Source organism: Drosophila novamexicana, unplaced genomic scaffold (genome assembly GCF_003285875.2).
Source record: "Drosophila novamexicana strain 15010-1031.04,08,12 unplaced genomic scaffold, DnovRS2.1 tig00000193-arrow-pilon, whole genome shotgun sequence".
NCBI classification, from domain to species: Eukaryota; Metazoa; Arthropoda; class Insecta; order Diptera; family Drosophilidae; genus Drosophila; species Drosophila novamexicana.
The window spans coordinates 724,944-749,680 of NW_020824787.1; the positions used below are offsets into that span (position 1 = coordinate 724,944).

Consider the following 24,737-nt stretch of genomic DNA (forward strand, 5'->3'; position numbering starts at 1 on the left):
AGAGATTTTAGATTTCATGTGCATATTAAAAGCCAGACCAGGCCAAAATCAAACGCTGTTGCCCGTCATAGACAAACAAATTTTCATGTGCATATGCAGCAAATGGCAGTTGTTGAGTGGCAGAGAAAGAGAAAGAGAGAAATTTGGGATAGGCTTGGGGGCACACTGGTTTATGGGGCGTGGCAGGCGTAGCAACAGCAACAGCAGCAGCAGCAACAGCATCATCATTAAATATCATTAACACAGCAAAGAACAAGCAGAGAGCTGACAACCAAACAGCCAAAAACAGAAATAACAACAACAACAAGCAGCAGCAGCAGCAGCAGCAACAGCAACAGCAACAACAATTTGCTGATATCATTAACAAGTGAACCAAAGGCAAAGCAATTGCAAACGGAATCGCAATAACACAGCAGCAACAACAGCAACAGCAGCAGCAACAAACAAGAACAACAGGCCAAAAAGGAAGCAAATGTGTATACAAAATGTTTTTAATTAAACGCTTCCCCTCATTGCATCATCATCAGCGGCGACAATGTTAGAGACAGAGACAGGAACAGCGACAGAACTAGAGACAGTGAAAGGGAGCTCTGTGCGAGTGAGATGCACACAGAGGCTCCTCTGTTGAGAAGAAGTTGAGATTGTGGGGCCTCTAGAGTTTGTCTGTCTGTCGCCTGCCTTTGATGCCATTTCATTATACACTTGTCAGGCATTATTGTGTATACTTAATTTTGTTACCAACTTTGTAACGCATCTGGTAAGTACTTAACATAATAATGTAATATGTATCTGCTAAGTAGTATTTGAACTATAGTCGTGCTTACTTTCTTTGTGGCCTGTCAATGCTAAGTATCTTTGAGTATGTGAAAAGTATGCAAATATTTAAATATGGAAAGGTCGCCAATCCAGCAATAAATTGTTTATAATATAAAATAAGTATTATAAAATAAAATATTTTTGAAAATCGCCAAAAATTTAATTTTTTAATTTCCGAAAATGTCACATTGCATAAATAGAATTTCGATAAAAGCTTTGCATATCTAGGTTGGCTACGTAGGCCTTATATTCAAGTTAAATATGGTTTGAATTTAATGAATTTAGTTAAAGAAATTATATAACACAATACAGTTTTTATTAATATGAATGTTTACAGAATTGCAAATTGTATTGTTAAAGAACAAGCAATGCGTTAATTATAAAACAATATTATGATAAGTGCATGTTATAACATATTTTATAGAGTCTGCCCAATTAAATTATTAATTTCTACAAGGCAAAATCAGATAGTATTATTTAATGACATTCATAAATCGACTATTGTCTACCAATAAAATAATAATTTAATGGCTTTTTAATCAGATTAAAATATTGTCTACCAATAAAATAATAATATAATTGATTTTTAATCAAATTAAAATTGAAAATAGATTAAAATAAATATATTATTTTTTAACTAGTATACTACTCTACATATACTAAAGTGTACTCAAAATTTTCATATTGTCACACAACAACAATCTTCATTTGAAATTTTAATTCCACTAGCACTAAAGATGATGAACCAAAGGGCACTGCAGATACATTTGCCAGCTCATAGATACATTTGATGAAGAACTTTGAAACGGAGCGGTGTGTCAGTGTGTGTGTGTGCCTGTGTTTCTGTATGTGTATGTGTGTGTGTGTGTGGAAAAGTATAAAATTACGGCACAGATGCATCAAGCAGCATCATGCTAGTACAAAATGTAGATATACAGAGGACAGACAGAAAAGCAACGCGCCTCGGCTCGTCCATTTCCATGACATTATGCAATACGAGTTTGTTGATGTTGTTCATGGCAATCCTTTGATATGATTTCACATAATAATGTGCTTGTGCGAGCGTGTGTGTGTGCTCATGTTTTCATTGCAGATTATAAACAGTAGCTGCAACAGAACCCAAGGATATGAAGCACCATAATAAATGACAGCATACATAAAGCAAAAGCAGCAGCGCAAAACTTTGCCATGATTCGTATAATTGCAGCGTGAATAATTACATCAAAATCAACACCAACAACAACAACAACAACAAAGGCAACAACAACAATGGAAATGTTTAAAGTGCTGCCAGACAAAATGCATTACAAAACATAATAAAAGATTATGCGCTCTATGAATCTGGTTATCTGCGAGCTGCCGCTGAATCTGAATCTGTATCTGAATCTGGGTCCGAATCTGCGAGGTTGTGCTGGCGCTGGCTGGCAACAAATGTTGTTATTTATGCGCTTGAAAAAGTTTTTAATTGATTTAATAAGTAATGCGATTAATAGCCACAATATGCAGCAACGGCAACCAGCAACAACTGCGATATGCCACAGCGCAGAAATAGATACATTTACATGCAGATACATATACATTTGCTGTCAGCTTGCACATTTTTGCTGCTCCTGCTGCTGATGTTGTTATTTTTGTTGTTGCTGGCGTTGCTTTGACGTCGCATTTGAAGTGCTTTTAATTATGTGTTTAACTTTTGAATTTATGATGTGATGTGTTCTGCGAATTTATCTGTGTATGCGGGCAATTGATATAATGAAATGTTTGAATGATTGCAGATTAATATTGATGAAGCTGAAGCCGTGTTGTCATAGAGACCTACCTCTCTGCTTCCGTATGCCACTCAAAAGTTGCACAATTCAAGTGTGGGTTCAATTGAAAACAGGTAGAGATTAAAATTATTCAACTGTCATGCATGTGAATTGAGTTGTTTTTATACAGATTTAAATTATGTTTAATTCCTTGAATTGAAAATCGATTATTTATTTGTTGTAAGTTAAAATTATAAGCTGCATGTAACGCTAGCTTTTATGCATATTATTATAATCATTTGCATATTTTTAATTTCAAAATTATATGAAAACAAATATGCGGAAATAATCTGCATCCATCGATTCCCCTTAGTCCGTTTAAGAACGTTATTTGGTGTAGCCTTAATATAGATAGTTATAATATAAAAATCGAATAAAAGTAAACAGATTATTTATCGAAATGTGTATTGATATTTTTCTTTGAACTTGTTATATATATATTCACAAATTGTTATTTATAAACAACGGATTAGTGAATACGTAAGATTTTCCCTAACAAAAAGCAAAAATTAGTTTAAAAAGAAAACATATCGATAAAACATATTAATCGATACAATTCTGAAACTAATTGATATATGTCATACTATCTACTTATTATTCGTAAAACTTTTTCAGAAAAATTGATTATTGATACTTCAGAAACCTATTGATGCTTTATATTCATTAAGCTCGTTTGTTTTTACCCAATTGTTGTCTAGAATATTGAAAACATTTGGTCTTGCTGTCTAGCAAATAATAGATGATCATTAAGGCTGAGCATTTGCCAAAGATCTTTCAACAGCTCAACAGCTAATTGAATGCAAACAGTGCTTTATGCCCAGGAAAAAAGTGTAAGCGTAATCGCAAGTATTTCGCTGAACTGCAGCAAAACATAATGCCCGATAAGACCTGTCAATTTATCATTTTTAAACCGAGAGGAAATAAAAAACAATGGCAAAAAAGGGAGAAAAATCTAGTGGGCCAGTTGCTAACTGAGCTGCAGTTGTAAAGCGGCGTTAAGCATTTTGCCAGTCCAATTACGGGTGACTGACAATTGGCCCAAGCTGCTGTCGCTGCTCCAGATGGGCATAACCCCAAGCTACACGCAAAGCCCGCCCACACACCACAGCACAGCGGATTGACCATGACAAAGTAATGACAGTTTACAAAAGATGGAATGAAATAAACAAATGACCAGAGGGAGTGGGAAACACACACACATATACACCCACCCAGCAATGCAAATAAAAGCGGATTGGGGGCTGGGGGGTTGGGGGCACTTGGGTGTGCGTCCATTGGGAAAGCTGCGTGCGAGGCAATACGCATAAGCAATTTGCAGCAGCTCCTGTGCCTGGCGAGAACAGAAGCTGAGCGTTGCTTGCGTTTCATTTGTTTTCGCAGCAGTTAAATGGAATTGCATGTAACATGACGACGATGGGGGGTTGTGGAGCTTGCGGGTGTTGCGGCAGGCTGTCGAGGTAGCTCGCATTTGTAGTGGCTATCATTACACATTTATTGTAGTTGTTGTGGCTGCCCCATTGTTGCCCGGCGCGTTGGTCAAGCGCGCACAAGATGATCATCGCAACGACGATGATGATGATGACGACGATGTCGTTGCCTGGGTGGGTGTGAATTTAATAAAATACACACGCACACACACACACACACCCACTCAAGGCAGCCATGACAACAGTCAATACAAAGGAGCAGCTCCAACAGGCTCCCCGTCCACTTCTCAGCAACGACAACTCTTAATGTACAACAACTATTTTCAATTATTGCCAATCAAATGTTGCATTCAATTGATGTTTACATGCAGCGAGTCAGTGGGTGCACGGGAGGGTGGGGTGGTGGGTGGGCGGTGGTCAACCTGATTATGGCCAACGTTCGTTTGACTGCAGCTTATTTGATTTTGCTGCCTGCAGGGCAAAATTTGCACAGTAGGGCGGTACGCTGTTCAGTTCTTGGCGTCTCGCCTATTGCTGACCCAAGAGCCATGTAATTAGTTTGCAAGTGAGTGTCAGGATTAATCTTTGAGTGTGTTTGATTGTCGGCACTTCGGAAAGGGACGGCAACAGCATAAGCGAGAGGGGGATATTAACACACACATACACACACAAGCACGCACCCACACATGCACAACAATAATAATGCTGTGCAAATATACACTTTGGTGCGCCCATATTATGAGGCCGTGTTTGGGGGCCTAGTCAAAGAAAGTGCGCGACGCACATGTTAATTGAAGGCCTGCGCAAATAGAACAGGAGCCAGAGTCGGAGCCGGAGACGGGGCGTGTATTGCTGGGAATCCTTGCAATTACATACACCAGCCAACAATGCAACAACAAATTTACACTGTAGAAAACGAATTAATTGCTTTCAGGTTTCACGTTTTACACCTGCCAACAGCTGTTATTAAATGCGAAATTCCGCGAATATGAAAAACAAATCGGAATTAAATAAACGTAAGCTTAAAAGGCGATTTTATTTCGCCAAATGAAAAACGTCGTGCAGAAATATGTGTTATTTATCAGAGATATTTATTTTTGTAAATACTTGGAAAAGCAAAACAGTCGCCTGCTGTGTGAGCGCAAAGATGATTATATTCAATGCGAGTTCTTTTGAAAATCATATTTTGTACTTAAACGACTTTTTTAAATTATGGATTTCTCCTGAACGAAACATTCTTGAAGGGAAGAAAAATTCTGTGGAATGAATCAGAATTAAGCGTAAGCCTGAAATTCAGATTATCTATCTAATAACATATAATGTGTCAAGCTTATCTATCTAATAACATATAATGTGTCAAGTTATAATTATAAGAAGAATATAACAATTGCTGATATAATAATTGGTAGACATTTTGAAATAAGTCCATAAGTCTTTTATGAAAAAATAAAATAGTAGTATATTATATAGTACTCCACTACGGATGATAGATTAGGCAAAGCCAGGAGAGTATTGCTATATCCGTTTGACTATTAATACTGTTCAATAATATATATATGTATATAAATATACTTTATGGGATCGGAGACGTCTTCTACACATACCCTGACAACACATTATGCTCAGCAACGGTCGAAAATTGTGATTTCTATAAAATAAAGCATACGATCATTGATATTCACATTTTAAAGCCACAGCCTTTTTCTCACAGTGTATGAACCTTAGAGCATCTTCTAATTAGGTTATGTTTGATTGTTGTAATATGCAACCGGAATCTAGGCGCTCGGTGTCGTCTCTCTACATATGCATATATACCTCTCTCTCGCCCTCCTTCCCTTTCTGGTCAATGGCCGAGCGCAATGGCGAAATAGGCGTCCGCCAATGGAATTTAATCAAGTTTTATTTGCACTAGTTGGCAAAGGATGAGCAATGAGCAGAGTACACACACACACACACGCACACACCCTGGGTGTGCCATATAGGGCAATAAAGTTTCGTTGGTGTGTGTGTGTGTCTATGTGTGTATTTGAGTATTGATTGTCATAATTAAACGCTGCTATTGCTGTTCTTCCTGCTGCTGTTGCTGCTGTCTTCCTTGATGTTGCACGTACTTTTCTGTCTCCTGTTGTTGTTGTTGTTGCTGTTGTTGTTGTTGTTGCTGTGCACAGCTGCTGCAGCGAGTTTTGTAACTGCGCTTTAAAAAGTTTGTTGATTGAATGCAACGCTGCACAATTGTTGCAAAGGCCAGCCATAAAGTGGTCTTATGCTCCCCACCCCGCCCGCCTAGGAGCACGCCTGCCCACAAGAGTTTTATAGCTATTCTTTTGTATGCTCTGTGGATTAGTTCTTCATTGTTTAGCTGCAAGCGTGGCGCTCTGCAGATAACACACAGCACGCACACACGAACACACACACACGCACGCACACACGCAAAGATTAAGAAATGCAGCGAGACATTGGGGCAGGGTTGGGGGCGTTGTGATGTGTGCGACTGCGAATGATAGGTGGCGCTGCATTCGCAGCTGCAGCTGTCGGACTAAGTAGTGGGAGTGTGCTCTAGCCTAAGTGGGCGTGGCAGGCTTTGAATAGCACAGCATAGCTAACTAGCTAATTTAAAGTCGAACTCATATATTATGCTAAAGCAGCTACTAAAAAACCCATATCATAGAAATTTAGAACATGCATCAAATAAAGGGATTTCTAGGCAAAGAGATTAAAAAGATTCCCATCAGGGGCTATAAAAGAAAACTACTTAAATGTTACAGCCATTTTATAGTACATTCCTTTAAATACACATGTTTTTATGTTGCTTTAATTATAATTTATATAATACCCACATATCTATATCATTAATCGATTTATATTTGAGCTAGATTACAGTTTAGTCAGAACAGCCAGAAATGTAAATGATACACCAGTTCAGAGATTGCAGAATGCATTTTAAGCATTGAATTTCAATCAAAATAAGGATCGTATATGTGTACAAATATCTTAACTTTATCCATAATGAAGACGAGAAGCAAAGAAAACTAGAAATCTCTCTAACTTCTGAAACCAAACAATTCAATAATAAAATGAAAATAATATACTTATACAAATTAACACACCTGATGCTTTGGACAATTCTTACTATAAAAAATTACAGCTTTTAATATGTACAAACAATATATATAATTTTATATATAGTTATACTTTGAATTATAGTTTTCGTCAAAACATTTGATTCAGCATCCAAACCTTTTTTCATCCACGTTATCTTTATCAATTAATTATTTAGCTCGCACACTAAACAACCGTAAATGTCAATCTTAACTAGATGCCAAATTACTGAATTACTGGCTTGTCAGGGGCTTGGATTTAAAAGCAGCTGTCAGTAATAATCATTTAGGTAATACACAGATTTAATATGCTTTACTGACCCAAGTTCGCCTGCCTATCTTAATCAGATCTTAATTACCCAACTCTCAATCTTTCAATCTCGGATTGCCAGTTCGAATCGGTGCTTTTATCAAGGCCCTAACAATCTCACAGCTGCACTTCCGATTGCTTTTACACCCGTCAACCCCCTTTTTACACTCAATGTGTGCGTAGCCATTGGGCAGGGTCCGAGCATTTTCCACATTTTCATTTAGTTATTACATTCATTTGCTTATTTATTTATATTCCTCTAGCACGCGTATTCCAATTCGAAGTATTTCTACTACGTTTTTTTTATTAGAATTTTTTGTTCGGTCTGTGCCTTTTGTTGTCAATTGTTGCTGGGCTATTGACAAATATTACGCTGAAGTCACCGCCCCTCTGTCAACCATGGCGCCCCCCGGGCAGTGTCGTTGTTATGATTATTGTCTGAGGCATTGTCAGAGGCCGTTTTCTATACCCACAACACGTACAGAATCTACGTTGTCGCTGTAGTCGTATAATACGTTATTTGCATGAAATTACTTGAGCAAGGGGGCAGTGTGGGGGGTGGATGGGTGGATGGGTGTGTGTGTAAGGGTGTAACTGCCGCCCGTTCAGGTCCTTGGTTTATTAGCATGCTCCAGAGATTAGACGTTGCCGGCAAGGACAACATTTGATTTCTTTTTCGTTTACACAAGCTAGCCAAACCACCCACCCCACACACACACACACACACACACACGCACAAAACAGTCCAAACAAACCCCCAAACCACCCACAGACAGACAGAGAGACAGAGACGACTGGGCTAATCAGCACAAATGCCAAAATACAAAAGCCAAATCGAAAGTAAAAGCAAATCAGAGCGGAAAATAAAAACGAACAGAAAAAAAAGAAAGAATGTCTCTAAAGAACTTCCAATTGGAAGTTGAACTCCGCCCCGCGGGCGGTTCCATAGCACTGCAAAAAGACGTCAATCACAAGAATCGACGAGCAAAAAAATGGAAAAAAATTTGATATGCCTTCTAGGTTGTTGTATGCCTTTCCTATTTTGTTTTGTATGAGTTGAGGTTTATTGATTTGTTTCCTCCGTCTGTCTGCTTGTCTGTCTATCGGTCTGTCTGATATTTGGCGTTTGAAATGCGAGCAGACCAACATTTTCCGGGGTTGTCCCAAAAAAAAAAAAAAAAAAAAAAATAAAAATAAAAAATTTTGAGCCAACGTGTCTGGTTTGCTACGTCTCTCCTTTGATGTTGGATAAACCCAAGCAGCGGATTAGCCGCTCAGCGATTTAAGTGATTGTATATCTTACAGATATACGATTTAGACGAACGCTTTACCCACAAGAAAAAAAGTAGAAAACCAAGCAAGTGCCGAGATTTAACAGCTACGGCTAAGCTACTAAGTGGGCGTGCCAGGTGAGCAGCAGTTGGCGTCGGAGTAGAGACAATTGAAAGAAGTTTTCTCTCAGTACTTCCCTCTCTCTCTATCTTTCAGTGTGAGTCTCAAGTTTGTCCTTGCTGTTTAAAGTGATTTGTGATGCTTTCGAGTGCTTGAAAGTTGTTTTCTTTTTGGGTAACTTGGCAGTGGTTTTTATGGTTGTTTAGTTGGCAGTTTAGCTCTCTGTGCGAGATAAAGCCTGTAAAAGTTCGAGATTGAAGATGCGTATTGTTGCAATTGTAATGTGAGTGCTTCGGTTCTGATTGTTGCGTCGCACTCGCCTTTTTTGTCTCCACCAAGTTTTGCCCGTATTCAATCGCTAAATTCGACAAATGAATCAACTTTAAGTGTAGAAAATTCTACGGAGTATGTAGCGTTTATTACGCATTATATTATATGTTTTTCCAAGGTTTTATATGCGTAAGCTTATTCTTCGAATACAGATAACAGTATTTGTCTTGTGCAAATTGTAAATATCTGTGCTATCGTATTTCCAAGGAAATAGGAAATAGATTATAAAAATATGCTCCTATTCGGGGAATTCCAATGTAGCATAACATAATGGTTGATAAGCTGGCTTCGTCTAAACATTCCTAAAACTCTACAATTTAAAATAATGAATGCGTGCCTTTGCCAATTTTTAAGTCCTCCCCACGGAAGGAAATTTGGTGTAGATATTTGCAACGTTTTATTTTTCGTTTTCCGCTTGACTTTATCCTTTTTTTTATGTGTCTATGAAAAATGTCGAAAAGTAATAAAATAACTTGACAAAGCCAGGTAATGCTCGGTCGCTTTCGGAGGTTTCAGGTCAAAGCTTGGGCTTGTGACAATGTAAAATATATTATATTATCAGGAAGAAACAAATATGTTTCATCTGAATACTTTTCAAGAATAGAATCTAACCATTTGTCCGAAATTTTTCATAACTATATTGCATTGATTATTAATATTAAATGCAGCTATTATTTTGGTAAGGACCCCCTCAATGCTTCACTTTCTTTGCCACAAATCAACTTCGTAGTTTGAACACAAATTAATTGCGTTGCAAAGTCTAAAGCAAATTATATTGCCATTTAAATTACGTTGTTGTTCGAGTAACATTTCAAGTGAAACTGAAGCTGGGTTTTGATTAACAATAAGTGATTTGTTTACTCAATTTCGCAGCTTATGCTGTATCTGTCCAAGAGCTACCCAAACTAAATCCTAAATAATTAAAGAGCCCATTTAGATTGCAATTAAACCCCAAAAAAAGCACACAACAATAAGAGAAAGAAATCCCGAATTGTTGTTGTTGCTAATATCAAACACAAATAAGTAGGATATATATTATAATGAATACCAACCTTGTTCAGCAGCAGAGATCCTTGGCTATGCTTAACTCAAATTCCGGAGAAGCACAACAAAAAACACGACGACGGCAACAGCAAAACAACAAAAAACACAAAGCAATTAGCCGAAATGGACGCGAGCAAATATCTGGAAAAAAGGGAAGAAAAAAGACAGCAAAAGGTAAAATATTTGCATTAGTTGAGCTGGGCGCTAAAGGTGTAGCAAATATGTACATAAAGATACAATACAAATATAATACACTGAAAATACAATGCCAGGGCGCCAAGGCTAAGGCACCTTTGAGACTACCAAAAAAAAAAAATTAAGAAGAGGCGGCAAAACGAGGGTGCCGACGATTTAATACACTTGCAGAGACATGTTCATGTTTTAGCAATAAAATCCGTGCCACAGAATTGTGTTTTTCTTGCAACAGGCAACAGTTCATAGCGTTTGGTTACTTTCGTCTAAGAAAATAAAAAAGGACAAAAATAGTTACTCATTCCTATTGAAGAAATCTTTAGTTTTATTTGTTATACAACTCAAAATTGTTATATTTATTAAACAATTCGTAAAATCAGGACTACGAGACTAATTAAAATTAGTCGGTTGTGCAGTTCACGGTTTCAAAGGTTATATAAGATTTTAGGCTGGGGGTCTCTCAAGGTTCTCAAGTAATCCAAACCAAAACATATCTTGTAAAATTAATTTCATAGTACAAGATAAATTGTAATTTAAAATGCGAACTGGATTGCAATCTTACTTAAAATATATACATATAAGCCATTTATAAAATAACGAGAAAATAAGGCTATATTCGAAACCTCGATGACTGAATACCCTTGTACACAATTGCCTTACGGTTTGGCAGATATGTGAGAGTAATGATGCTTCAAAATGTTGAATTTGAGCATTTCAATGCAAATTTACAAAACCCTCCACAAGGGTATACAAAACTGAACTATCAGAGGACATATATAGAAAAAGGTGCCACCAATACTTGTATAGCCTGCATAAATTACTTAGGCTCAAAACTGAGGGACCTAGAAATAGACTGGCGCGCAGACGGACATAAAACATAGGCTCGGCCTTTGTTAATAATAATTGGTAAAACACGACTATGCGTATGCCTTATAAGGTACGAAAATTGCGATGCGTCACACAAGCAAGCTTACAAAACAGAGAAAGAGAGACAGAGAGATGAGGAGAGAGAGGAGAAATCCTTTTTAATTTCTTTAGCGCGCGGCAATTGTAATTTGTATCTAAGAACTGCGACTGCTGTTTGCGGCAGCCAAATAAAGTTATAAAGGCATAAAAACGCGAGTGTAAATAAAAGCGGCACGCCAACAGGCAACAAAAACCAAAATCATTTCTAAGTATAAACATGAGTAGAGCCGAAAACAGTGAGCCAGAGCTGGAGGGAGAACCTAGTGCTCCCCGTCCGCTTGAGAACCACAGAAGTGCGTTGCTGTTGCACATAAAATTTCATTGATTACATTTGTTTGTGCGTTAAATGCCCTGCTCACAGGTCCTGGCCTGTGTGTGCGAGTGTGTGTGTGCGTGTGTGCCTAGGCTCATTTCCTGTTTACACAGGCGTCGCGTCCTGCCTGTGTGTGTGTGTGTTTGTGTGGCAGGCTCTTAAACCCGAAGTCGCACGCGACGTAATGAAATTCATTGCCGCACAACAAACACAAGAAATGCTCGAAATATCTGCGGCTGGGGTTATTTAGGGTCCATATGCACATAACCAAATACCTAGAATTATGTGCTCTCTGTGTGCACCCAGAACTATTTAAAATGCTATTTATATGCAAATACTTTAGGCACAAAAAAAAACATACTCTCTCGAAAAAAAAAACAACATTGAAATATGTCGCGGGGGCGGCGGTTGTGCAATGTGCATTTCACATTCTATTCGTACAACTGTTTAGTTTTCACTAAATCCTCATTAATTAGTAGCATTTAAAGCGGCATTTTGTGTTGTGCCAAGCGCTCTAGAAAAAAAATACACCACGCCCCCATTTTCCCCTCAGTGCAACCCCAAAACCAACGCCGCAGCGTTAAAGCTACTTAGCATAGCGCATAGCGCACAGAGAGCCGCATGCACAGTGGTGCGAACAGCTGCGAACAGGTGTTGAAAACTGGGCCCCATTAAATTAGTCAATAAGTGGCCGCAGCTTTGCTGAATGAGCCTGGCCAAGTGATGCATGAAATGAGCAGGTGTTTGGACTTTACCATGCGGCAATTATCGGACCTGGGACTGATTACAGATTTATAGAGGGGCAGAAACATATAAATTAACTCAGAAATTAACACAACAAAAAACGGTTGTTTATTGAAGTGAAACTATTTTCGGATGTTGGTTTAACGGCTATTTAAAGAACGATCGAAACATTTTTAGCCAAGCAGAAAAACATACAAATTAAAAAATACTTTATATATGTAGTCTCTTTGGTATAGAATTAAAATTGTAACTTCTAAGAATTGCAATTCATATATTTTTATTAATTCATTATATTATGATCATTTAAATTTTTCCCAGCTGACTCGGGAATGGAAATTTTCTTATCGATTTGAGGATTCTTTATACAATTTTGGATTTCAAATGTTTATTTTCTATAAGACCAAAATTTATATATTTCAAATCTGTTCAATCTGATTGGTAAGACTTTGTAATATGATTCATATTATTATTCTACGCAGTTCGATTATCCAATTTTTAATTTAATAATATTTATTAATTTCTGGGCTTTATCGATACATGACTTTTGATATTAATAATTAGAAAGTAATTACGCTTGGATGTCAAAACCAAGTCAGCTTAATTCAGTTTCTTTTTTGAATAAATTCCGTGCATTGTCCTACTTTCCAGTCAATTTAATTAAAGCTAATTTGCTGAAATCCTTTCCACCACTGTGCCCATGTCCTTGCTGGCTATAAAAGGCAGCAGACCCCTGTCCTAAATGTAGGCAAAACCAAAAAAATAAGCACTCAAAGTAAAAAAGAAAATTCCAACAGCCCTTTTGCGCCCTTTTATGCCACTGCACACACACAACAACAACAAATGGCATGGGACAAGCAGCGAGGCATTTGCCTGCATTTAATAACGTTTAGCTTGTGGCTCTGTAAATGTATCTGAGTATCTGCATCTGTGTGAAAAAGTGGAAAAACATGGCACTAGCAAAACAACAACATAGAAAAACATTCGAGCATTCAAAATGATATGGGAAAACACACGCACATATGAAAATTTACCCATTTTCTTTTTTGTTTCTTCCCATTTCCCAAACGCTGGCAACGCATTAATTTCATTCACACTTCGGAGCAGCATTTCAAAAAATATTTAAGGCAAATATGCAATAACGGCATGTTGGGAACAATAATATTTGTCTAGGAGCGGAACGAAAAAAACAACAACAACAAAAATATGACCCGAAAGGGCGCAATACGAGGGGGATGGGCTGCTGGTGAGGTGCGAGCTGAGTTGTGAGAAGCACGCGCATAAAAACGGAACGTTCTTAAATACGTTGTTGTTGTTGTCGTTGTTGTTGCTGCCGCTGCTCGATAGGGCCAGCCTAGACTCTTCATACAGGGTCGCCCCGAAACGTTTGTTTAACAATTGAAACATACGTACAATAGCAGCCACGTCGCATAAGTGCAATCCTACCCAATACACTGAGAGAATTCTTTTGTACAATATGAAATTTAAGGGCTTTTATAAGAATTTTCGACATGAAATTACGCCCAGAATAGACAAACACAAAACGCATAAAAGAATTTTACAATAAAAATGAAGGATAATAACAAAACGAACGAAAAAATAATTATATAAATAATATGTTTCCTATTTGAACCACAAATGTAAATCATGATTCGAATGTTTACTCTCCAGTTTATCCACATTATAAAAAAGTATTTGATTTCAAAGTTTTGTTCAGTGTAAACTAAAAAAACGTTTGGGCCCAACTCTGTTTGCATTTGTCTTGCGTTGCCTTGATCCCTAGACCCATTAGTGTACCTTGCACACGGTAGCTGCCCCAGCGCCGAATTCCACTCGCAACCCTCTACAACAACAACAGCAGCAGCAGCAGCAGTAACAACAACGGCAATAAAAATAACAACAACAACATAGTGTCACGGTGTTTGGGATTTTTCAATGTGTAAAACTACCTGTCGCTGTTGTTGCTACTGAAACTCCGACTGCCTGGCTGGCTGGCTGGCTGTATGGCGGATTGCCTGGCTGACTGGCCCCGCCTGGCATTCGCTTTGAGCCGGGTGAAACTATCTTTTAACACGCACAACGCATTATACGAGCACCTTGCATGCACACGTCACAGCCAGCACAGCCCCACAGAGAGAACCTGCCCTGGCACACTACGCCTAGATTCCAGCGTATTTTCCCCGTGTGTGCTTTTTATGCCCTAGCCAATGGGGTATTACACATTTGCCATGCAGGCTGCAACACTTCGAGGGAGATGGTTTTATATTGTATACATAAGGTATTAATATGCTTGATCAGCATATAGAACTGATCTCTATTGATCGGATTCTATGACAACGAGAGTCTCAGTTAAAATATGTTGGAATGGGCAGGATTAACATATTGAATACCATACCTCCATATTCAAAAATCTTGTAAAAAAAGCAACCTTTCAGTTATTATCTCAACATTTTTTAAACAAAATTTAGGATGTAGAAAAAAGAAAGGGATATCTTCAAAAGAGTTCTTGGGTTAAGAAATCTTCATTAGAATGCAAATTTTCTTCAAAGCAGAAAAATGTTCGCACTAAAAATTTTTGAAAAAAAAAAATTTGTTCTTTTTCATTTTCGCAAACAACAAGGCTTCTCAGTCCATTATTTTCTTTATAGATAGAATAGGAATATCAAATATTGTTTGAAGCTGGAGTTTTTGTCATGCAATATGAATATGAATTCATATTTTAATAATATTCAGACAGTTTCCTAATATTACAAGTCTTACTAAGATGCCGAAGATCAAAGTCTTCCATCAAAAGTTTCGCAAGTGTATTTAGACTTCGGCTCATGTTTCTCCACTTGTTTTGAGTTTTGTACAGCCGCTGCCACGTGAATTTTATTCCTGCCACAGCAACGCGACTCTCGACTGCCGACAGTCGACTCTCCAACTTTGCTGACGACATTTGTTGGTGTTGCCTTTGGTTTCTTTAGTTTTTTCTGTGCAGTATTTTTTGGTTTCTTCGCAGTGGCAATGGCTGTGAGGTATTTTGGTTGGGCTTTGCTCGCATTTGCGTTGGCTTTTCTTTTCAGTTTTTATTTCAGTTAAGTGAAATGTGCATAGCAATAGGAGGGACAACGACGACGGGGAGAGGTAGTTGTATGTGTGTGTTCCTTAAATAAATTTAGCTTAGTTTTTGAATGGTTTTTGCACTTGAGAGGTTTATATTTTGCCATTGCAACGCAGCACCGAGTACTCGTATTAGATTTGCATCACTTGAGTTGGCGTAAATGCATTTTGGGGCTACGGGGTAATCTCAGACTGGCAGATTTGTGTACCCCGTGCGCCCGATGCGATGCACCAGGCCCAGACAGAGTTCGGAGCAGTTGTGTTCTGTTTGTGCTGAAAATTGTTTGGGCGTGTGCACTTCAAACTCGACAGTGCTCATGGAGAAAGATTTTACAGATCAACATTTACTACTAGCACGTAGTAAATGTTTTCAAAAGTATTTAATCTCTTCTTTTTTTTCCGCCAGCACTGTTTAATCAAAAGTTTATTTATGTGCCCACTAGGACTGAATTTATTTCTGCATCTATATAGGCTGTGATGCTTTTATATTTACTTTCGTAGCTGGTATCCTCGCTTTCTTTTTATTGTAAGTTGGTTTTTGTTTATAATAATAATTTAATCATATATTTTTCACGATTCAGCTTTCATGATATACAAAGGACATGTGACAAAAATGTGGAGCATGCTTTTAAAAATTTGATATATTTATTGATAGACAAATAATACAAGCGATAATCCTTTCAAAGCTTCAATCAATTATGATTTGTTTGTGTGTTAAAAACACAATAAATAAATCCCAAAAATAACATAAAATAAATAGCTAAATTGCAAAGTAACTAAATATTGCAAGCTGTTGTTAAATACTAATGCATGTGTGTGTTTAGTTTCAATAGAAATTATATAACAATGCTCTTATATTTTGTTTGTGGAATTTATGTATTGTAGAACGATAAATAATAATACTAATATTAAGCTGGTTGAGCTCGAGGTCAATGTAAGTATTTATTGCCTTCTAGGTTGCTTTTTTTTAAAGAACCTTACGGAACTTTCATCAGCAGACCTTGCTCTAGATTCCAGGTCATAAATGCTTTATGGCCTTTTCGGAGCCTTAACTTGTTGAGAATTCCAAGCGACAAATATCATAACAGCAAGGAATACAGCCGAATACAGCTGACATTCGGTAGGGAACCTATGAAAATGGATATAATGTTTTTGTGCAAATGTATCTAACAGGTACAGGGAAGCATTTCCGACGCCATAAAGTATATATATTTTTGATCAGCACCAATAGCTGAGTCGATCTAGCCAAGCCCTTCTGTCTTTCCGTTCCTCCGTATGCATAAAGGCGTCGATCTCAGAACCTATTAGAGCTAGAGCCTTGAAATTCATCGTTGTCTTTCCTAGTGTCCGCCCCTATGAGTTTGATTGCCATTGTCGAAGACAATTTTAAGCAATCGATAAAAATCGTTATGAAAATGCTGTTTTTGAGCAAATCTTTTTAGTTCTAAGAGCTAAGGTCACTTGTAGCTTCTATAATAGTATATACAGAGCAAGTAAAACCGACTGATACTTGATCTGTATATACTTGAAATATTTTAATAGGTGGGTCATGTCTTATTCTTGTTTTAAAATATTTCAAGAACATCCTACTTAGTTTTCAAGTTTCGTTGATTAACTTCTTTTATGAACATGTGAAGCCCTGCAATGAAAATTTGATATACCCATTTTTAAAAACGTTTTCCAAATGTTTAAACAATTTTGTTTCCCCCTTTCTCCTTTTTTAAAGGAGTCTTAAATCAGTGATTTTTTTGCGCAATCTGCAGATGCATCTGTATCCCAATATCCATAGCAATTGTTGAAACTGCCAGCAGCAGCTCCACCTATGACAAATTGCCTAAACGCAGCTTCAACTTGCCACTCGCACAGCGCCTTGCGCGGCAGCAACAGCAACAACAACAACAACGACTAGGACGAGGAGTACAACAACCACATTGAAATGTTGCAATTTATGCAAAGAAATGCAAGCAGCGACCGCAGCGACCATTGCAATTGGTAGCCCCCGCCGGCCCCACCCCGTTTCACTGTAGCGCCGCGGGCTCGTGGCTGCCCCCTCGGCCAGAAAACCTTTTGCGTTTGCGTTTGGCTACTTTTTATGCTGCCGCAAACAATTCAGCATGTATTTTTTAAATGTTGCCCATAAATTGTTGCGCGCAGTGCGTTTCGCCCGGTTTTCCAGCATATTTTCAGTGCATGCCTTTGTTACAGCTGCAGCAACAATAACAACAACAACAACAAGTGCCACGCTTTTCTTGTTGCAGCAGCCACTGTTCTAGCCATTGTTGTTGTTGTTGTTGCTGCTGCTGTTGTTGTTGTTTATGTTTTTATTCGCTTCATACATAAATACATGTTGCTGTACACGCGAAAGTACGAGGAGTATTTCATAAACAGCTGCCTGGGTGGCGCCCCCCTTTCTACTGGCCACACCCCTGCCTCGCACAAATAAAGATTTGCCCTAGGTGCAAAATGTAACCAACACGAAGGCTTATGCCCCTCAGGAGTCGCCACCGTCGTCGTCGCATATCGAGAACCCAACGAAACGCAACGCGAATACGCGCATATTTTGTGGGTGGGGGGAAAAGGGGGTCCCAACATTGCGTTCTTCGGCATTCACACATAACAACTCCCCAGTGAGTATTTATGCGGCTGAGCGCTGGCAAACATTTCTAGTTGAGGGTACGTTAACTTTTTTGCCACACTATACATATATATAAGTATATATGGAACATTTGCCATGTTTCCCACATAGAGAGCAAATACATTTTATTCGCATCTTTTGTTCTGTTTCTATTGTAATAAATTGTTGTTGTTTTATCTTTTTATATTTTTCGTGTAATTTGAGATTTTAGAGCACACAGGTAGAAGACTTGGAAAACTATGACCGGGATCCTTACAGTCGCGTCTTTAATAGTCGTCATGTTCGCAGGGCTGATAACATTTTCTTTTTATGATTATCTACCTCAGACTGTCAAACTCCATTTGCATTTGCAGCACAAAAAGTTTTCCTTAAAATTGTTTTTCCCTGCCATGCGATAGAGAGGACCATCTATATCCATGCAGCTATCCATCCATCTATTTGCCTAATATATCTTCATAGTCGCCAGTTTACAGCCTGCTGCAGCTATCTGCCGCCCGATCTGCCGCTCGCCCTGCTGTCTACATTCTGTTCGCTGTCATCGTCTGTTGAGATTGGTTTGCGTTGTTTTCTTGTTTTTTTTTCGGGCTTCCGTATACTAATGTGACGACCACGTCCATGTCTACGTACTCGTCCTCGTCCAGCTTCACTTCTTGACTCAGTGCTCCTGCCACACAGTCTGGCAGACTGGGGTCTGCGCCACGGCCTGCCTGCTGCCTTTTGTTTGTGCCTCATATTTACGACTCTGAATGTCTGCAGTACGACCGAGCCGAGTCGAGTCGAGTCGAGTATATCTCATGCCATCATCTCTTAAACGATGGCGGCGGCAATTCCTCAAGTGTTTGGGCTGCTGGTCGTCCGCTCCACTTGAAAATTTGGCATCAAATGTCAGCGTCAGAAGCGTTTGTCGTTTGCATGCCATTTGCGCTCGATTCTCACTATGTTTCTAATACCCTGCTCGCAAGTGCATAACGAGTATATTATGTTTGTCCAATGTCCATTAGTTCTGGACATATGAGACAGCGAATATGTTCTTGTCCATGTATTTGTCTGGCTCGACTTAAATTTCTGTTGAGTTGAGTCTACTTGTTATGCAAACTGTACTTTTGTGAATTGCATGACGCTTGTAATTCTCAACTAGTTGCAAAGGATACAATGCGTTCCAGTTCTAGAGGGGATAGTTAGGGCATAATCAATACATCTATTATTTTCTACTATATGCCTAAAGTTAAAGTTTAACCCATAATCAAAAATATATATAACATAATGTATATGTATATTCACTTCTGGCAACAGAGTATTGTGCAGTCGGGAGTTAACGTTTGCAATGCCTTAGCTTGTGTTTTTTTAGAGACTTCTCTTTGCCTCAAGTGCCAACGGGTCGACGCCAGCGTCCGATTTAAATGAGTTTTTCAAAATACTTGTGCACGTACAGCACAAACGGAACTGGGCACGGACATGGATAACGACAACTACTTTCATTTCTATCTCATTCTCGAAATGAAGCGCTGCTGGCACGCATTTGCCGGGGCTGTCAGTTAGATGACGACGATGGCTTCCTCTTTTATTGCAACCACTATTTTGGTTCTATTGAAACATCCACGAGCTCCGCACTTCGCATCAACTTCAACTCCAGTTCCAGCTCCAGCTTCAGCCTCAGCTCTAACCCGAAACTCTCAATTCAATTCATGCTCTGTCATTTTTAATGAATCACTTAATTGTCGTCGTTGAATGGAGCACAGCTCGGAATAGTTCTAAAAGGCCGCTTCAAATGGCCGGAGATAGAGTCAAGTAATACGAGAAGTCGGCTTTTCGTTTCTAATGTCCAATGGCAATGCAATGGGGCATTGTTTTTTGGAATTTGAAATAGAAATTCATTGTTTAAACGAATTGAGTTCTTATAATATCATATTTATAAGACCTTTGTTTTTCTATGAAAAATAACATGATGCTACGAAAGACGGGTTGTGTAATAATATCTTAATATTAATGTTGATGTTTGTTTGACCTTTTGTTTGGCAAGAACGCGATCTTTATTCCAGAATAATATTTAGCTGTGGTTAATATTTTTTTAATGTTTCTGAATAAAAAGTAACAGACAATGTCTTTTGGCATGTCCTCCTTGTGGTAAAATGTATTTTTTTTGTTTCGTAAGAATTTATGAATAATGTTTGATTTGTTTAAAAAAAAAATATTTTAAAAGAATTTCACTTTATAATGTGCTTAAAAAAATAATCAAATAAAATTTTTGTTTGCATGATATTGAAGTATGTCTCATTTCATGCTCAAGTCAATATTCGACAAGCATACCAATATATTTAACAGATTCAAACTCCATTTTATGTACAACTCTAGTACTCAAAAACTTTTGCTACACTTCACCAATTCCTAAAAAAAAATAAAAAACAACAACGAAAACTTGTCTAAATGCTCTTCAGAAAGAAAAAAAAAAATAAGACCTCACCGACCAAAAACCTATTTTCCCAGACGCGTCGCAGCAACATCCAAACTACTCGCACAAGATGAAATTACTCAAAAGAACTTCAAGTATCGTCGTCGTCGTCGTCGACATCGTTGTGGAAGTTGTCATCATCATTGGGCGTCAAGAATGGGGCCTGCACTCCATTTAGGAGCGCTTGTTGGTTGGTTAACTGAAAGCGTTTGGGTCTCTGTTCCACTCATCTTATAATTGTTTTTCTTTTTCTCTTCAGTGTTTTTTTTTCCCACTTTTTTGGCAGCACTTTGGCAACACAAATTTCAAATTGTTTTCAACTCAATTTTGTGCACGATTTGCGTACGCATCTTCATTATAAGCACTCGCATTTATGTGGAAACACTTTGGCAGAGCCAACTCCTCCCGATGACAACTGGCCACGGATCTTGGCGACGGGTCTGGGTTGTCGCTTGCAACATAAACAAATGAAATGAGGCTCGCAATATAATTTTAACTAAGCGTGCTACGCACTTGGTATATGTATAGACCGATGTCTGGTTTGGGCTCCTTGTCGGCATCTTCATCATTTTCCACGCATGATTCGGCATAAAATTTCATTCACACCATTTCATTTTGGTACGGGGGAGCGTTATATTGTTGACATTTTCAGCTCAACATCGTCGCACGATTCGGTGGCACACGCAGCGGCAAATTGTGTGAATTATAGAGGCTTCCTCCGACTCTGTAAATGTATCTGTATCTGTGGCATGACTCTGGTATTTATGGCAAATGACAGACAGAAGAAGTCTGCGTGTGTGCGTGTGTGCCCATATGGGCATGACACCCATCGACATCTCCGCATTTCTTTTCACAGAGGTCGCCCGCTAATTAAGTGCAGCGTATAACATGCGTTTTTATAACTCAAAATTTATGTTGGTTTTATGGCCCAAGTTAGTTGCTGCCGGGATCAATCAGCCTGGCGATATATTTGATATGTAATTAAGACAAACGTGAGCTTGGCCTTCGCTACTCCCCACACATGTATAACTGCTTTTTTTTTGGACTCTCTGATACTCTACCAATGGGTATTGCTTGTTTGGGTTGAGCTGTGTAACTGGCCAAAGACTTTATATTGATTGATATTGATTTTCATTTTATTATTGTTTATTTCGCTCAGTTGGGTACGATTAAACCTTGCTGTTCCTTTCTGGCTCGATACATTCGGAAGTTATAACATCTGTCGAAAATGAACTTGTTTTATTAAAAAAAATGTATCATTTTTTAAGCCCAGCTTCGAATCCTGAATTCCTCTTTAAAAATAATTTTGAAAATATATGTCAGGTCTAGCTTGGAACCCAAGCCTTGGAATGAAGATATGAAAAACAGGTGCACGAACCGAACTAAAAGTTTGAGAGTTTCTTTAAAACGCAAGCTAAACCACAGTCAGTTTTTTGTTTTTCAGACTTTATTTTAAACAGATCTTATAGGAAACATCCAACTACTTTTACTTTGATTTAAGTACTATGTCACATGACATATTTTTCCTTATACGAACCACATTTCATTTTCAACTTTGCCCGTTAGTGTATTTCATATTCGCCACATCGATGATAACTGTTATTTCGTGATTTTTTTTTCCCTGGCAGAGATTTTTATTTTTATATCCAAAAATGAACATTTCACCCGGTGTGCATTGCCGCTCGCTTTTAAAGTTGATTCCGTTGTAAGTTGCGCACGCCGCGGCAATGAAATTTGATTGAGTTTTAGTGCCGCATATGATTAACAAAATCTGGGCTTCAATATGCAACCGAGCTGCCACTCTGTGGGCAGCCGGTGAGAAAAGAAAGCCTGCACCTCGAATTGCCGTGCAGTTTTTTCTTCTTCCTTCTTTCTCTTGAATTTATGTTGCATGCATTTTTGTTAGTTGTTTGTTTCTCGCTCGCTTTTTATGTTGGTATGTTGGTTCTTCTAATTAGCGATACAGTTTTTAGGTTATGGCCAGTTGTCCCGCTGCGACAGTGACAGCTGAAAGTCCACACATGCTATAAGTCAGCCGAAATTTACAGCATTTGAGGCGGGTGACCTACGCATGGCGGGTGCTTTTCTGCTTATTAGCATAATTTAAGAATTCTTAATGAATTTTTCGATATTATTAAGATGCAGATAAAAATAACTATTAACGAGCATTTGAAAACACATGTGAAAAATAAAATTGAAGCATGGCCGATCCCCTTAGCTGGACAGAAATGAAAGGTTAAGAATATACTCTAAAGCAATTTTTTGAAACTATTCCAATTTACTTTAACCAAAATGTTTCCCTGACTATAATTTGAGGTAGTTGGCATTTATTCAACTTCTTAAGGGCGTTACCTAATATTTGTTCTTCATGTGCTCTCAATTTCGCAATTTGTTTTCCAAATAATTGAATTTTGCAAGCCATTTACGAAATAATTTTTCAATTTTCATACTCAGCTAAGCAATTCATTTTGCCATCCAAAGGAGGCCCATTTCACGATTTCAACTGTAATTTCAATTGACTTATCTTACGTATCAGTTCACTCTGATGCGCTTTGAGCAAAATTTAATTTGAATTTAATTCGCGTCTAATCCTGGGCACAGCCCAGGGAAGCATTTCCCCCAAGACTAATCTTATGCCGCCGCTGCCCTACTTAGAATAATTTGAAAACTTTAAGCAGCCAACTTTTTTCTGTTGTTGTTGTATGGAGAAGAAAATGCAGCTGCGACGCCAAGTTGGAGATGGACCCAGCGCCCCCGCGCTCGGCCACAACTGGACACTGCTAAAATGTATCCAGCTAAAAGTTGAGCTGCCCAGGGAAAGAGACTCTCCAATCCCCTAGCAGTCACTTGGCCTCCGTTTCAGTGGCCAGTTTATGCCTACGGTTATCACATCATTATTCAAGCATCAACATTTTGCGCAACTAGGCTGCCGGTGCTGCTGGCTTCCTTTTATACCCTGTACCAATTAAAAACGAGTTAAAAAGGGTATAATGCAGCTATGCAAAGGTATGTAACAGGCAGTTCTCTTATTCATTAAATAGATAAAGATCGTATGAATTAGAGTCTTTCTTATCTGAAAGACTTCGTTTTGAACTTGTAACGAAATTCATTCCCAAATTTGTTGGAAAGAAGAACCCTTTATAATTTTATATATTCTTTTCTTGCAGTTACTTACGGTTCTTAACAGAACCGGTTGGAAGCAGGAACTTCAACTGAACTGGGCTTGAAAAAATCAAGACTTAGGAATAAGAAGAAAAAGGTTTGGTCTCATTTTATATTTTTCATTTGATGTACATTATTAAATGATATTTATAAACAATCGAGTGGGCCAGATTTGAAACTAGGTTCATAAAAGTCGAAAGGAGGTTCTCTAGTGGAACGTCAAGGTGAAGTGTGATCCGAACCATCGAAAATTTGTTGTTGGGTTTTCAGCCCTAATCTTTATGCCTTGAACATTTTATAACGTGCATATAATAAACATAATAGTTATATAAAATCCATCATTTTCTGGGAATAAAAGAAATGCCAAATGTATTTCTAAGGCATTACAATTAAAGTAAAGTGCAACTCGAGGCTGGGTACTTGGTAACTTTAAGTCGTGCATTCTTGTCTAGAACTCTGCTACTCGTTCTTTTTTTTTGCCTTTGTCAAAGTTAAAGTTAAGCTACTTGAGCGACATTGTTGAAATCAGTAATTTGCCTTCGTTCGCCTTGCCCGCAGACGTGTCCATAAAGTTAAAAAAAAAAATAAACAAATACAAAAACGCTCGACGAGCGTTCGCGGCTAACGACTTGAAAATCCTTATTAATCACAATGGCCAGGCAGTGTCCGGTGCTGTTGCCCAGTTCCCAGTCAGTCTGTCTGTCGCACTCGGTGCTCTCATGTGGCTGCTGTGTTGGCCATAAAAAGCCAATGCTGCCACTGATAAGCAAACGGGCGACATGGTCCAAACTTGCCCCATACGAGACGTAGAAGCCGAGTCATGCCAAATAAGCCAATGGACAGCGTCGTCGCTGTCGTCCGACGTCTGGTCCACTACTCATTTTCAATTAATTAATCCAACAACATTCCAGCACTATTATCTCGGCATATCTCAAATATTTTCTTTAATTAC

At 38.3% G+C, this 24,737-nt stretch overlaps 1 protein-coding gene across 3 annotated transcripts in view; it reads right to left on the reverse strand.

Annotated features, from left to right (window-relative positions):
* The window catches only part of LOC115759002, an 87,455-nt gene that overhangs the window by 18,353 nt on the left and 44,365 nt on the right, over window positions 1-24,737 (reverse strand). The window contains exon 1 of one of the 3 annotated variants that reach the window (XM_030699809.1): window positions 10,234-10,321. The exons of the other annotated variants lie outside the window; for them this stretch is intronic. The gene's annotated coding sequence lies outside the window, so the exon portion shown is untranslated. Of the gene's footprint in view, window positions 1-10,233; window positions 10,322-24,737 lie in introns of those variants that run through there. 3 annotated transcript variants of the gene reach the window in all.